The 16,263-nt window shown below is 39.3% G+C and overlaps 1 long non-coding RNA gene across 1 annotated transcript in view; it reads left to right on the top strand.

Annotated features, from left to right (window-relative positions):
• The window catches only part of LOC132071536 (uncharacterized), a 410,037-nt gene that overhangs the window by 108,750 nt on the left and 285,024 nt on the right, over nt 1-16,263 (top strand). The window contains exon 2 of the long non-coding RNA XR_009418134.1: nt 824-886. This is a non-coding gene — a long non-coding RNA (uncharacterized LOC132071536). The remainder of the gene's footprint in view (nt 1-823; nt 887-16,263) is intronic.

Genomic DNA, 16,263 nt, shown 5'->3' with positions numbered 1-16,263 from the left:
TATGCAAACCATAAGAGACATTTTTTCCTCAGTGAAGATTGCCTCTTTATTTTATTTTGAAATATTTGTATATTTATTTCATTAAATGAGATAATGCTTTTTCTTATTAACATAATTTCCAGTACATTAAACATATTTCTCCACAGACAGAAGAGAGGAATCAGATTAAATGACAGTTAAATCACTTGCAGCAATTTCAACTGTTAAAAGAAATAAGTGTCTCTGTTTTCTTTGTGATCACGAGATGTGCTGTAAAGGGAAATGAAATACTAAAGAAAGGAGGGAAAACATAAAGAAATAATGACTGACTTATTGCAGTAATACCACTGAGAGAAGAAAAACTCACTACAAATAAAAGGAAAAATAATATAGTGGTTTTGAAAGTTACCAAAATTCATTTCTTATTGATGAGATCAGTGCAAGCCTTATACTGAGTAAACTGAGGAGGGAAAAAAATAGCAATGCACACCCAAAGCCAGACAATGCCATAAACTGTGGGCAATGAAAGAAGGAATAAATACTGTGCATTTGGAGGGCTGTTACTCTAAATGCCTCTAATTTTTAAATAATTTATATTTTATCACATTTAGGGAGGAGAGGGAAGAAGCAATTATCTCTTGGTGAGCCAGCCATGCTGCTGTGTTCAGGGCTCTCCAAATGTCCAGGTGTCCCTCCTGCTCCTCTCTCCCCTTTTCTTGGGCAGATGTGGGGCTGCAGGAAGGAGGAAAGCATCTTTTATTAGCTCTTTTAATAATATCTTCCAGAATTATTACACTAATATTTTCTGTCTTAATTATATTTTTATTATTATTGTAATTTCCAGAGCCTGAACCAGCTGCTTTGAAGAGATCTTGGGACTCAAGGACTGAGCTGAGGCATTTCTAAGGTAATGTTGACATTACTGTTTTGCCCCTAGTCAAGATTTCTTCTGTTTGTGCTTTTAGCTGTGAACCAGATATTTTTCACCAATTTTAAATGCCTGATTTTTTAGTCCTGAGTAAGGATTAGTCCAATAGTTGCCATTTTCCTTCTTTTTCTTAGTTTCTCATCAGTGCACTCTGCAGCTTCACTGGTTTCACCTTCAAGCTCAAATCAGAGAAAGGATTCTTGAGAAGGGGGGCCTGTTCTAACTCCCTGCTCTATCTCAGAGTTAACTAAAATTATAATTTTTCAAAAATTTAAATGACAGTATTTTTGCTATTAAATGCTTGATGAGTAAAAGTGGTGCCATGGGGTACAGCATCCTCCCTTATGTGACATGGTGCAGGGAAAGAGGTGGAAAATGTCACCTTGAAAGGCTTTTAAGGAATTGTTTGCAGGGGCAGGAGAGCAGGCTCTGCCTTCCTGCTTGTGCTCATCTGCTGCTGCTGAGCAGGGGACACTGCAGGGTCATCACCAAAGACTTTTGCACTCTGGGATTGGTGTCCCTTAGGTCCCCTTTGGAAGTTGTATTTGCTGTGCCAAGGGGCCTGGTCAGGCAATGGAGGTGGTAATGGAATTTAGCAGTTGAGGAGACTCTGAGAAATCCCAGAGCATGTGAAACACAATTAAAGAAATAAACCAGGAGCATCTGCCACCATCCTCTGTGGACATCCTGCCAAGCAGAGTCACATCTGTGCCCCTGGAGGGGCACCAGCCCAGCCCTTGCTCACAAATGCTCCAAAGTTTCTGGTGGGCACAGGCCAAGGGTCGCTCCAGGCTCTGCCCCAGGATCCCTGCCCGAGGAGGTGCTGCACGACAGAGAGAGCTGGTAAGTGCAGCTCAATGCACAGAAACATTTCTGATGGTGCTGCTCACACTTACAACCTTCATTACCATAGTTTCAGGGGGTATAATAATCATTAATGTGTTTATTGTGCCCTTGTGAGTTGGGGCAGGGATGTTATCCTTTTTCACACACATGGAATTGAGACATAGGCAGGAAAAGAGCTCCAGCTCGTGTGGGAGGCTGCCAGGGACCTGCTCCTGTTTTGTGGCTTTTCCTGCAGGATCCTGACCTGTCTTCTTGGCTTGTAAGTCCTTGTTCAAGGTCTAAATAGGAGATGAGTTGTGCTGGGACTCCTCTGCAGTCAATAAAGGGAGACAGGGATCTCCAAAGGAAAATTCTGACCTCCTCCCAAAGGCTTTTGGAGGGTGACTACAAAACCTGCCTGCTCTCATTGAAATGCCTTGAGAGAGGCTTTGGCATCCCTCTGCTCTGGACACTCACTAAGGACAAGATTTGATTCAAAACCACCACGAAACAGAACATTTCCCTTTTTGCCTCTGCTGAAGAGGCCCAGCACAGCTGTAATTAACTTTTGAAGATGCTCCATCATGGTTACAAAATGTGACTGACTTAGAGTGTTGCAGGAGGGGTAGAAACAAGCAAATTAAAAGCTGCCTTGATGAGGCGTGAGGTTCAGTGAACAGATGTCCTGCACTGGATTTTGCTGCAATCCAATCACCCTCTAAATACCTGCGAAGTTCTTATCACTGTGGACAATTGTCCTTTTTGTTCTCAGAGTTGGACAGGCAGGATGACTCAAACCTTCTCTGTACACATTTCAGACTTGAGTTTTTGAAAGTGTGCATAAAGGCTTAGCTAAACATTTTTAAAGAAAGTGTTTTTCAATCAGATAGATGATGAGAGGAAAGTTTTTCAGAATTTACCAAGTTTATATTTTGCATATTCCATACCGAGGCTGTTTCTTTTCTTGTGACATCGCAAAAAATGAAATTAGTTTTTGACTGGGAGGGGATGATGCTGAAGGTGTTCTCAGAATAACATGATTTAGCTTTTGGGAAATATTAAAGCATGACGACGTTGGACCTTTTTATATTAGACAACAGCAGTTTTCCCATTCTGCACTAAATACTCCTTTCAGATTTCTCATCTTGCATGATATTGCCTATTTCATGCCTCTGACAAAGTGGCTGAAACAAGCTCTTTCCCTAAACTTGTGATATTTATGGATAAAGGATTATTACCTGTGGTATTTTTAAAGCAATGAATAAATTACATTGTTTAGGCAGATGCAGACAAGGTGTTGGGTTTCTTGTCTGATGCCACAACAAAGCTTTGTGTCAGAGTTCAGAGGGGATGCAAGAGCATTTTGCTTGGATCAGTAGATTTAGGATCTGAAGTGGTTTGGAATATACTCTGGAATATTTTCTTATTCAGTTTTTCATATAGTGTTTTGGCTGTGTGACCTATTCCATTGTCACATAGCAATATTTTAAAATGAGTGAGTGAATGAGGGTGTTTAGAGGGTACTAAAATTCATCAGTACCTTGCTGTTGTGGATGTGCATGTTGGCACTGCCATTCCTCACTCCTGGGGGCTGGCAATAATGCACCTGCCTTTCCTGGAGAAAGGAGCACAGCAGGTTCATGGGACACTTCAGGGCAGAAGGGTGCCTTGGGGATTGGGCTTCTCCTGGCAGCACTGGAGAAAACCGAGTGAGACTTCACTCTTGAATTTGGTGGTTGGTTCTTTGTTTTTACATGAGACAATAGGAATGGCAAAATGAGAGAGGAAAAAGTAAGGTTGATTGCTCTTCAGAGAAGACCTTAGACAGCAGAATCTCTCACTCCAGTGACTCTGGTACATGTCTGACTTGATTATTCCTGTCCTGTTGAAACATGAGGCAGCTGGACAATATCTTGACTGAAATACATTGGAGGGATGTGGAAATGTGAAGTACAGCTTTTGTGAAAATCAGAATCTCTGTTCCCTTTACCTATCACTACACTTGTTGATTCTTGTGACTGTGATGCAATTGATTATCTCTAAAAATTATTCTCCCTGAGGTGTGGGGACTGTGCCTTTCCCTAATGAATGAGCAGAACTCATCCAGTTTCTCCCAGACTTGAGGCAGATCGAGGTTAAAATTTTTAACTTTTGTTTTGTTTGGTGTTTTTTTTTTTTTTCCTGTGACTGTCAGTTCAGTTTTATTTTCCAAAATAAAATTCCAGGGCAATGTTGTAGCCTCCTCTGAATGCATTCAGCTGCTCTGTTTCTGAGTGTACCTCACAGCAGCCCAGCTTGCTGAGGATGAGAGGTTCAGCCTGTGCTCTGTTCCTCTTCTCCCTGCAGTGACTTTGGCATTTCTAAACCTGTTTGCAGAGCAGAGCAACATCTCAAAGTCATTATGTTTTATGAGTTGCATAATTACCAGTGTCTGGATATGGGATGGGGATACCTCAGTGAGGAAAACATGGTCAGGGCTCATTTGATGCCATTTTTCTCTGCTGGCAGCAGCAGTGGGACACACCACAGCATTCACTGCTGTCCTTTGCATGATGAGGGGCATGAGGTGGTGTGGCAGAGCCAAAAGTGATCGTGGCAAACCAAGTTTCAGTAGTTCTCTTGCTTTGTGCAACGGATCATTGTTTCTTTTTATGGGGATTCAAATGGAAAAAGTGGCTTAGATGGGAAAAAAAATTTCTACTTACAGTTTTTCTAGATACTTCCAGCAAATGGGAACATAATAAAATGATTGTGTTTCTTGAAAAAGTTTTAGTTAAATTTAGCTTTGTTTTCTGCTTAAAAAGGGGAGGGGGTGGAGTGATAATAAATGTCATTTGAAAATAGAAGTGTCCTTGGTTTCCTGTTTTCAGTAGGCTTAAGATAATTCATTTGTTCTACTTGTAGTTTGTCAATTGATGCCTCCCTTCCAAAACTGTCTCTGGGCCGCCTTAGCCAGAGTTTCCTACAGTTATTTTTGCACTATTGTTAAACAGAACCATGCAGCATGCTGCTTTTTCAATTTACTGCGTGGGATCTGCACATAGTTTTCCATTGTGGCATATTTGTGTCTTTGTCACTTTTATTGTTTATATGCCAGCATATGGCCAGAAACAAACAAACTTCTTTCCTCAGTTTTCTTCTTTTGTATTGTTCAGTCCACAGTTTCTTTACAGCAACAATTTGTAAAAATCAAATTCCTGGAATGTAATTGGTTTGCTTGAAAAAAAGAAGGAAAACTGAGAGAATACATCTCAGGGATTAGTGAATATTTAGGAATGGCTTTATTTTCCTACCCAGGGCTGCACATGGGGCAAAAAAAACCAATGCCTTTTTTTGTTTAAACTTCAGTTTGGTCATTTAGGCTCATATATCTCACCATGCCACTTGCACAGACATTAGTGCCTGCATCAAGATCCTCTCTAGAGCAAGCATTGCCAAAATCTGCCAGCATGGATTTCAGTGCCTGACAAGGACCAGATGTTTGCATTTGTGGGATATGGAACCCCAAACCCAGCAGTTGTCCAACTGCTGCTTTATTGCAGTTGATCTAAAATTGACCAGAGATATATGGGGTTTGGGTTTGTTTTTTTAACAGTGTAGTTTGAGGTTGTAGAAAAGACCATTTTTTCTTAATTTCTATGTGGCATCAATGCTTACATGACATTGTGATAAAAAAAATTTCTTGGTTTATCTGCTACTAAAAATCAATACAAACTAGGCCATATCCATGACGTGATCAGCTCTGTCATTCCATAGGTTATTGGCACCCACTGGCACATGATTTACCTGTAATTTGAGGCAGGAATGTTGTTGTTAGCGCAGCTCCTGAAAAACAAGGAGTTAAATTTTAAAGCAAAATAATCATTCACTTGCAAAACTCTGCTTACTTGTCAGTGCACTTCCAATGTACCACATACTTTTAGCAGTAACCAAAGACCAGTAACCAATTTGAAATCCCATACAACAGATGGATAAATCATGATAAATCCACAATGCTGGCTTCTCCTGGATTTTCCATTTGTTGGAAGCTGTTGCACACCACACAACCCACCATGTAAAAGCCTGCTGGAAACAAAATATGAATTTTCTGTAGTTTCTTTGGTTAGTGAAGTATTTTCAAGAATACCAACAGTGATTTGAGGTAAAGAATCCCTGCAGCAATTAGGATTCATTTACTGCTGGAGCACTTTATTAATTACACGTTTGTAACCACATGGATGGTCACAAAACCATTCGCACATGTCTGAATTTGGAGATTTGCAGACAGAAGATTTAACGTAAACATGGAAATGTTAAACTACTCATCTGTAGCCTGCAAAGAAGATAACAAGAAGGATTCTGTTCTCGGTGTGATTTGTGAACAATGCTAAGTAAATATTCATCATTAATATATAATAACTGTTGCTTTTGGCAGTTCACTTTTCATTTAATTTGATAATGTGTCCAGTAAATGAAGTGGTACAGGCTGCAGTGTTTTACCGTCACAATTGCATATTTTCAATCATTGTTAAATGAAGGCAGCTCAAGGCAAAGCTTTAACCCCCACTAGTTTTGTGTGTGATAAAAAGAGAAGGCACTATCAATCTTTATTGTCTGTCTCGCTTACTGTAATTGCATTCAATAGTCCACTGATTCTGTTGTCTGTGCTAATGTCAGGAACAGGGAAGAGCCAGATGCTCAGACTTGATCAGATGCATTCAGTGGCCACTTTGATAAGTTGGCAGCAAGGCTCTGGCTTCGATGATAAATTGTGAGTGCTGCAGATTATGAGCAGCTGAACACTGGGAGTGTGTGTGGGGAAACTTCTTACCTGCTTGGAATCTGCATTCCAGTGCCAGCCAAAGGCCAGCCCAGGGGTTATTCCAATGCATCTCGTGCTGGGAAGGTGCCAGGGAGTTGTATTTTCATGGACAGCAATACAACAAAACACCCAAACAGCCTCAGAGTGATTTGAACATGACATTGAACAGTCCCAACACTGTAAAAGGTGTTTCAAAATAGTCTCCAGTAATTATGGATATATGATTCAACAGGAGAGCTTTGGAATTATGGTATTCCATGCTTTAATCCAGTTTAAAAGTTGTTTTTACTTGGCACCTTTCTTTCCCCCTCTAATTTGAAGTAGTGCCTGGAATGTTTTGCAGAGTATCAAACAATAATGCTTAGTGCAGTATGAGCAGTGATTGATCTTTGTGAGGAAAAATCTCCAGTGTAGACAAGGGGGCTGTGGAATAAAGTGCTTTCTACAGGTTCTTTGCATCTTTAACATTCCTCAGACATTAATTATAATTATTTAAGCTCTTCAGTGAGTGTCATCCCTCAGACAAATAGTTGTTAAAGGAGATCTGGAAAGACTCAGAAGTCTCACCTTCACCCAGTTCATATAATTTGTGCAGAAAATGCTCCTATTTTTCCCTCAGGATTAATGTGAAAGGTGTGATCCTAACTGTGGATGGTGCTTACAAGTTTGTCGTGTGTGGTATCACTTGTGGCTGACAGTTCCAGGTTGTGTGTGCAGCAGGCCTGGGTTTTGTTTGGTACAATTTGATCTTTTTTGGGTGCTCAAGGAGAGGACAAGACAATCCTTTCACCATCATTTCTCTTGGATAGTTCAGGCAGCTGCTTTGACTGCTGCAGGTGTGTAGGAGCATCAGCCTCACCCAGTGCAGTGTGGCCACATGATAAATAACCTCTGCTATGACTCTGATGTGCACATAAAAGAATCATTATTTGAGGAGGTTTGGAAAACTAAAATTAGTTCCTTAAATTCAACAGTACCTACTGTTTCCTTTTTTTCCCCCCCATTGCATTTTTTTCAAATTAATTAAAGTGCACAGATGTTCAATTAATGCCTAAAAAAATCCATGGCTACAGCTGTGAAGCAACATTGTTGAGATTTAACATATCTAATAATGTTTCTCTCTTTGAAGAAATTCTATTAATGACACTCTGCTAAATAACTTTGCATTGATAAATTAAAGGAAATGTGGAGTAAACTGGAAGGAGATGTCAGCTGTCTGCTCCACTTATTTATGAGAATAACAGAGAAGCCCAAAATAAAAGATCTGCTTTTCATTTTCTTGTACTAACATGTTGAAGAATTCTGGTTTCTAGGCAAAATGTATCAATTTAGCTGGAAATTATCGATACCTCTCTTGCAATTCATGGAGAGGTAGCTTGAAAAAGCTGCCGTGGAAAAGCCAGCTGCTAACCGAGCATATTGGGATTGTGAATTCCTTCAGTGCTGCTTTGTAAGGTGGAATAACAGCAGAGCCTTGCATGTGATCCATGGTAACTGCTAATACCACAGAGGCTTTTAATTTACATTGTTAAATTCTGGTAAAAGCAAAAGAGCTCAGGATAATGCAGGAGGTGTGGGGATAACAGCAGAGGTGCCGCTGGACCAGGAGCTGTTTGAGGGGTGGTTGTGCTGCTCAGGGAAGCGTCTCAGATACAGAATGGTGAAGTTAAGTTGGATGTGAGGGCCAACAAATATCTGTGTGTTCTGTGGGGTGTCCTCAGTTCCTGAACAGAGCTGCCTGAGCCACATGAATTTATCTGCTGTGAAGTGTAAAATACAGAAGAGGAGTTTAATACTTTGAATTGTCACAGTTTCTCTGCTAGGCCTGCTGGTGTCCAGTGGAGGGTTAGATTTCACCCCCCAGTAAAGACACCAATAATCCTCCTTTTCATTCAGCACAGAGGGTTTTGCCCCTGAGTTATTTTGTTGGTAGCCTTTATCTTTCTAAGCATGAACTGATAGCCCAGAAGAGACTGGAGGCACAAGCCTGTGCTCGAGGATGTCCCATCCTGTGCTTCTAATACCTGGGCACTTGCTCAGTTTGTATCTGCTGCACACAAATCAAGGCATTTTCTGACAAAGAAAATTACCAGTAAGATCACGTTCAGTAAAGTGAAACTGGGCTTTGTGCTGTTGTTTCCTGTGTTAGGCCAGAATTCCAGCTCCTAAATTAGAGCAGCTCCAGTGGAACTAGAAAAGATCATTTATACAACAGTCCCCTTGATTGTTTTGGCTCCAAACATCAAGAGAACTGCTTAGTGATATAGCACAGGATTGTTTTTATTCTTACCTACTTGCCATTAAATCAAAACTAAGTAATTTTTACAGGCTAGTTAGTTGTAAAGGAATACCCCTTAAAATTCCCACAGGAGTTTTCTCCAGGTTTGACAAGTTGTTTTCTACTTGAGGTGGAGCAGTGTCATTTGTAGTGTGTTTGTACAAGCACCCATTGCTTGTGCATTCAGGAGTGGGGAGTTTCTTTATTTTCAGCTCTCAGGTAACTTTAGAAGCAATAATCAAACCTGTCTCTTCCAAGTGATGTGGCTTCACTGGATAATTTTGGAAATAATTTGATTTGCAGATGGTCTGCTAGACATGAGTTCAGTGCTCTAGGACTTGCTTTCTGAAAGCTTTACCAGAACAGTAGATAAGAGATAGAACCTAATTTTTGTCTGGGGCCAAAAAAAGGCATTTTGTGAATGAAAAATATTGTCTGTATGTTTTTGCAGCTGCAGATAATTGGGAATAAACGTAATGGTTGGAGCTGTTGCTTCATTTGTGTTTGCAGGTAATTGCAGCCCAGTCTCGCTACTCTAAATGGATCCCTGATTCTGCTGTCAGGGAAGTTCCTCATTCCCAGCCAAGCAGATCAGGATCTGCACATCCACCTCCTGGGTGGGGGTCTCAGGTGGGACAAAAAGGGGAAAACTGAGAGCACATGGAAAGCAAAAATATATGTTCAATATCTTCCTTATAGAGTGGGGAAGAACCAGGTTTAGAAATATTCTGATGCTCTTCTCCAATGGTGCAACATTCAGAATTACTGTGCCTGGAAACTGTTAGCTGCAAAGGAGAGAATTCTTGCCTTTAACTCAAATACCTTCATTTCACAATCAAGCATCTAAAATTAAAATTTCTTTTAGATAAATTGTCTCAAATTAAGGAACCAAGCCAATTTTCTTTTAAAAGATAAAGTCCCTGAACTTAACAATAGACGAGTATGTGAGAATAAAGTTTTTAGTTAGGACCAGTTAGAGGAAGCAGAGAAGCATTTCTGAAACATCTCAGAAGCATTAAATTTAATTTCATCCTGAAAAAGTTTTAGCATGGAATTTATCTCAATTTTTGGTGTACTGTGCAAGGTAAACTTCTCTTAGCTGTGGGACAGGAGCGCGAGTCCACAGCCTTTGGAAGTCACCAGCACCTTTGCAGTTGAATCAGCAGATCTGGGACCACATTTAATGAACTTGTAGTATTTTAAAAATAAAAATCTCCTTTTTTCTCTTTTGCTTTTAAAGCAATTTCAGAGCAGTGGGGTCAGATTGAGTTCTGTCAGAGGAACTCAGTGCTCTGATTTCTCACTTTGTGCAGTAATTCCTGCTTGTGTTAAGTTGAACGTTGTCACTGGACATTGTGCTCTTGATGAGCTGAAAATCTTCACCTTTGGAAGGAGACCAGTGACTGTGCAAAATCAAAGTTGTTAGAGACAGGCTTTAAACTTTTCCCTTTTTACTTCTCATACGGGTTTTATTAGTAGTGAGCTGGGCAGATTTGAACAAAACCCTGCTGATGCTTTTTATGCATTTTCCTGTGTTTGTAGAATTGGTTTGAGTTATGTTACAGAGTCTGGAGTGTAAAGTTCCCTGGCTGTAGTGGGTTTCTGTGTAATATTTTAAAATATCTGCATGCTGAGATATCCAGTAATGTGCTTTTTCAATAGGAGTTTGGGGAGAAAGCTCAGCATTTTGAACGCGTGCTGTAAATTCTTAATTTGGCTTGCCCTGGAATTTTCGAGGAGTATTTGTGGGTTCCTGTGAGTGTTGTCAGCACATTGTTGGGGAGGGGATTCAGTGAATATGTGGTGGCTGTGAACAGGTCCATGAAAAGCAGCCACAGAAACTTCCAGGAGCACTTTGTGGTGAAGTCTAACACCATCACTGGGTATCTGCACAGATGTTAAATGGCTGTCACAAAAAGAAAAAAAAATCAGAAACGTTCAGGTGTTGAAAATTATTCAAATTATGTAAATATTCAGATGTTTCATACAAAAATAAGAAGATGCCACCTTGTGGTAAGAAAGATGCTTTAGTGTATCCATGAACCTTTTGGGTGAGCAGGCAAGGATTTTAAAATTCTTTTAAAAGCAATGATTTAACAAATAAAATTAAATTTTGGGTCGAGAAGTGCATGGCCAAACTTCCCCTTTCCTATGTCTTTTCCTTTTCTTTGTGTACTCAGGGTTTTCACAGGAGTGCTGAAGCAAAGGCTGAATATTTCCCAGCTTTGTATTCCTGTGTCTTTTCCAAGCTGTTTGCTGTTACCCTTAAAACTGGGGCTGGGAGGAGGGACCCCCTTTCCCTGGGCACAGCTTTGGGGGCTGAGCCTTTTTTTTGTGGTTGTTGCTTTGGGATTAATTGTGTGGCCAGGCTGAGGAAGCAGAGTCTTGTCTCTCTTTTCTGCTCAGCACTTTGAGCAACTGTGATTTGATTTGTGGCCAAACTGGAAAGATATGGAGAAATAAAGATTTTAAAAGATGGATATGATCTCTAAATTTATCTAACAGGCAGGCAGGGCTCATACCTGTGGTATTATAATGGATATCTGTTCTTTATAAAGGATTATATAAAGTTTGTCTTTGCCTTTGCACTTACCCAAACTCCATTAACAATTACAGGGTGAATTGTGTAACCTGACAACATCCTCTTTCTCACCAGGATGCTCTTTTTGGATCCTGTTTGGATTAAAAAAAAGAAAACTAAACCCCCCCCCCCAACCTTATGCTTTGTCTTTATTTTATTATTCTGTATTCTACTTGTGTGATTTGAATAATCTACTTTATGAGGCACACACTTAGTGAGAGCACAGCACAACTGCTGTCATGTGCATGGCAACAAACTGCTGTTGTCTGACTGTTTGGGTCTTTTATTTTACACATTGATGGGCAGGAAAAAACTACAGGCAAGAGAATAATTGGAAAATGTTACACTCCTAAATTTAGTTCTTGTGCACTCACAGGCTCCTTAACAGCAGGGGATGTGTGGGCACTTCTGTGCATATTGAGGCTAAATATTATTATTATTATTATTATTATTATTATTATTAATAATAATAATAATAATAATAATAATAATAATAATAATAATAATAATAATAATAATGTTAGCAATTTTCCCCCAATTTGAAGAAGTATTGTGCTCGTAATTAAAACATATTTTCTCTTAACATAATTTATTTCCTTGCATAATGTAATTTGACAGAGCATTATAAATGTATATCTCTATGCTTCATGACCCCATTATGAGGACAATTTTTCCATAGTAATTCATTTGTGTTGTGTTTCTTCTTGCTTTCTGATTACACAATCAGTATTGAATTGTGCAACCAACATCCTGATTAAAATGAGACAAAAACCTATACAGCTTAGCTCCCTGAAAATCTGCTCTTGTTCCCCTAAAGACAATGGCAAAATTCTTATTTGTTGCAGGAGACAAAGTTATTAAAATGGATTGCAAATGTGAAGAGAAGAAGGTGGAGCTCCAGCTCCCCATGGAAAGAAGGCAGGGTAGGAAATATCAACCACAGACACAATTTGGAGAAGTATTGCAGGTAAAAAGGAAAACCTCTAAAAAGCCAGGACTGACAAGAGGGATTTGGTAGAATGTTTCTCTTTTTTTTCTCAGATTTTAGGTATATTTTTTTTTTTCACAGCAACAATTTATTTATTTAGAAAATAACTTCAAAATAAAACAAAAAGTGATTTTTAGGCAGGAGTGATAATTCTTCCAAATGCACAAATAATTTTAGTTTTACTTTTATTTTTAATTCTATCCCATCACCAGGCCCAGGAATCTGGTGCTGCTGTGAGCTTTGCCTACCCCATTTACAGCTGCTGTGTTTCCACACAAAATGTGCTTAGGAAATAATATGAGCCAACCTGTTCAGCCATTTAAGAGGGGTTAAAAAATCATTAGTCTGGACTAATTTTTGTGCTTAAAATTAAGCACACATTCTGGCAAATAATAGGATTAAAGTCTGAACTGTGCATATTTTTGTCTGGGGTACAATTTCCTTGGTTTCTTTTAGGCTTATTTTTCCAACTCTTTGTAAATAATGTAGTATTTGATTATTGATTGGCTAGCAGTTAGAAAAGCAAAATTTTGATTAATTTCTTGAAAATATTAACAAGATGAATGCCAAATGTATAAGCAAATTTGCAGTGCTGTGTTGATCTTGGAAATAATCAACTGAAAAAATTAGCTCTTAGTCCTTGAGACTCAAACATATCCAGAAGAATGGAGAAAGGGAGTTGCAGCTTTTCCCTGTGAACTCTGGCACCCATATTTATTGATTCATTTGATCATTTGAGAATGGGTTTAGATGGAGCATGGGCTGTCCACAAACAGCAACAGCAAATTAGTCACAGGTATTAGAAAACAGGACCACAAATCTTAGCAGTGGGCCAAGTTCAGCAAAATGCTGATTAATATCAATTATTAATTAAAAAAAAACAACCTGTTTGAGCAGAAGTTAGGTCTCATGGTCCAGAATTTAATTTGGGAGCTGTGAATTCCTAATTTTACTACCTTATATTTTTCTCATAGCACACACAGTTTTATATTATCTCCTCTTTCTTTCTATACAAATAACACTATTTACTTCAGTGCTACTACTCAAAATGTCATAACTCCAAGTAGTTACAGTTAGAAGTGGTTGAGAAATAAAAAACATCTTATGGAACATTTCTGACCAATTCTAATTATTGCCCTTAATGTATCGTTGCAAAATTTGAAACAGGATTTCTTTGGAAGTTGTGACCTGCTCTTTGAAAGTAGGGGAAAATACTTATTTTTAATCACCTTCATCTCAAGAGCTGTAATTGAGGTTATGAAGTTATAGTGGATTAACAGGTTAGTGTTTTTTTTTTCAATATGGAGAAAAAAAATCCAGCAAGTTTCTTATAGAAACTTTACTAAGTGCTCAACCTTTGAACACAAATGCAAAATCAAATGTTTTAAGTTCGGGCCATAAGCTTCACATTAGAAATTAATCATGAGATGTTTTGGTGATAAAATCTCTCTCATTTGAAAATGTAATTTATTAACCAGCACAATATCTATTTCAGGGCATTATTCAAGCTGCAATAAAGATTTTCATAATATTAGAATAATGTGCCGATATTAAGCCCTGTGTGAAAGGCGAGCGCTTTTCCCTTGGCTCACAACCATCCCTTGGGGATGCAAACCCCAATGCCAGGAATGGGACAGAGGAGCTGCTCTTTTCTGGAGGGACAGAGGTGCTGGTGGAACAGAGGGTTCTAAGGGAATGTTGGAGGAGCTGTGAGCTCCCTGTCCTTGAGCTGCTCCCCTTGGCTTCGGTCCCTTCTCTCAGGCAGGTGGACACCAACCATGAAATCCTTCCCAAAGCCTCTGCCATGGGCACAGCAAGGGCTGGGCTTCCTGTGGGCTCCTGCCTGGGGTGAAGGGTCTCAGGGAGCCTTGGAGTTCCCTGAACTTCCACCTCACTGCTGCCTGTCCTCCCTCTGGTCCAGCTCTGCCCTGCTGGTGGCTCTGCGTGCAGCAGAATACGCGGCATGCGTTTGATCCAAAGGGAACGGAACAGATGGAAGTCTTGGGATTGAACTATGTTGTCTCTTTCTGTGCTTGGGGAAGGAATAGTCAGGAAAATGAGAGCAAAGTATTAGTTCTGGGCAAAAAGAAGATCCTTGCAGTTCCTCTTGCATTTGCATGATTTTCTTTAGGTTGTAAAAATAATTTAATGTGACTGCAGCGTCTGGTTGTGGGAAGCCTCGTGGATAGGCAAGAAGTACCTGACAGCATTTGAACTGTGCTATTTTGCCTGTGCTGTAATTATTTTCATTTATGAAATTCTAAATTCGAAATTCTGTTTTAAATATTGAATATTTCTGGTGAACTGACAGCTTGTGCTAGCTTTAGGATATGCCTGCTTGGTAATTATTCATGAGAAGAACAGCTGAAAACAAACTCGTTATACACCTTGGCAAGTCACTGTGATTTGAATTCTGTGAAATTTCCCTATGGCCATGTGACTTTATTCTAAAGTACTCTAACAGTGCAGATGTCCAGAATGCCGTAGTTGTTACAAATGTTATTCCTGTAGTCAAAGTTTGGAATCATCAGTGCTTCAGGAAGGAAAAAAAAAAAATAAAAAGAAAAAGAAGAAGTAAAAAGAGAAGAGGAGAAAAGACTGATGATAGAGGGTGTGTTTGGAGTGTTTGTCACATACTTCATTATGTGCAGCTCTCATACATTACCAGATATATATCATAGGGAATATATCTCAGTGCATGTACAGGGCATAGAATGGAATTTACAATGCCTGCAAGAACACCCTGCTGAAATGCACTAAGTGTTTGAAATATCTTGTTTAAGCCATGATACAATAAGCATCAGCACCGACATTTTTGGAAGTTTAAAAGTAAGATAATTTCTGTGGAACATTGGATGAAGAATCGAAATGCTTCAGATTTAGCTAAAAATAAAACATTTCTCTACTTTTGCCTTTTCTTTTTCTTCTCCATATGGCTCCTGAAGCATTCCTTAATTTAAATAGGTTTTAGAGCTCATCCCTTATAGTTCCTGAAGCATTCATTGCTTTTGAGAAAAAAAAAAAAAAAAAACATTTTAGCATGTGCTATTCTTGTTATTCTAATTAGAAAAAAACAGCTGGTCCTGTGCAGCTCTGACTGGAGTCTTTTTCAACACATTGTTCAGATTTTTTTTCTCTTTTTCTGTCAAGCCACAGGCTACCACCTCTCCTCATCCCACATGAGCCAGCCCCCAAACACCTGCATGTGCAGCCTGAACCCACACATCTGCCAGGGAACACAAAGAAAATACTTCATTGGCCACAGGACACGTACATCAGATATACATATTAGGAATATCTGTATTCCCAAGGAACTGCAAGTGACACCGAGCTAATGGCCACTGGCTTCCATTGCTATCCAGAGGTATTTTTAGGTGCCTTTACTTGCATTCCTGCTCCTACATGTAAACCAACTGAGATGCTTTCATTTAAAAACGAAAAAAAAGGTAACCAGCCTTCAGTTAGGATTTTGATATCTGTAAATGTGTGTGCCTACAAATAATCATTGGAGCTGATCAAAGTCCCACTTGCTGTTGCTATGGAAATGAATCCCCATTTTGTTTACGGATGGGTATGCGCCACATGACAGGGAATGATGTCAGGTGGAAAGCTGAGATAAATTAAATTTGTGGTCTGAAGTTATTAACATATGTTTTGTGTGAGGGTGTGCATGTGTATTAACTAAGAAAGGGAAGATCCAGAAAATTTTGTTCCTTTAAAATGTCAGGGAATCAGCACCTTCAACATAAATTATGGCATCATTTCTTCCAGTGGGATAAAAGAGACAAGGAGAGGTTGGGGCAAGGCTGTTTCTGTGGCATGTCCAAATCCATGGAGCTGTTCTTTAATAGTCCTACTCATTGTTTAATTTCCTTCTCCATTG

Source organism: Ammospiza nelsoni, chromosome 3 (assembly GCF_027579445.1).
Source record: "Ammospiza nelsoni isolate bAmmNel1 chromosome 3, bAmmNel1.pri, whole genome shotgun sequence".
Taxonomy (NCBI): domain Eukaryota; kingdom Metazoa; phylum Chordata; class Aves; order Passeriformes; family Passerellidae; genus Ammospiza; species Ammospiza nelsoni.
The sequence above is the reverse complement of the archived record's forward strand: the minus strand, read 5'-3'. Positions and strand labels throughout refer to the sequence as shown.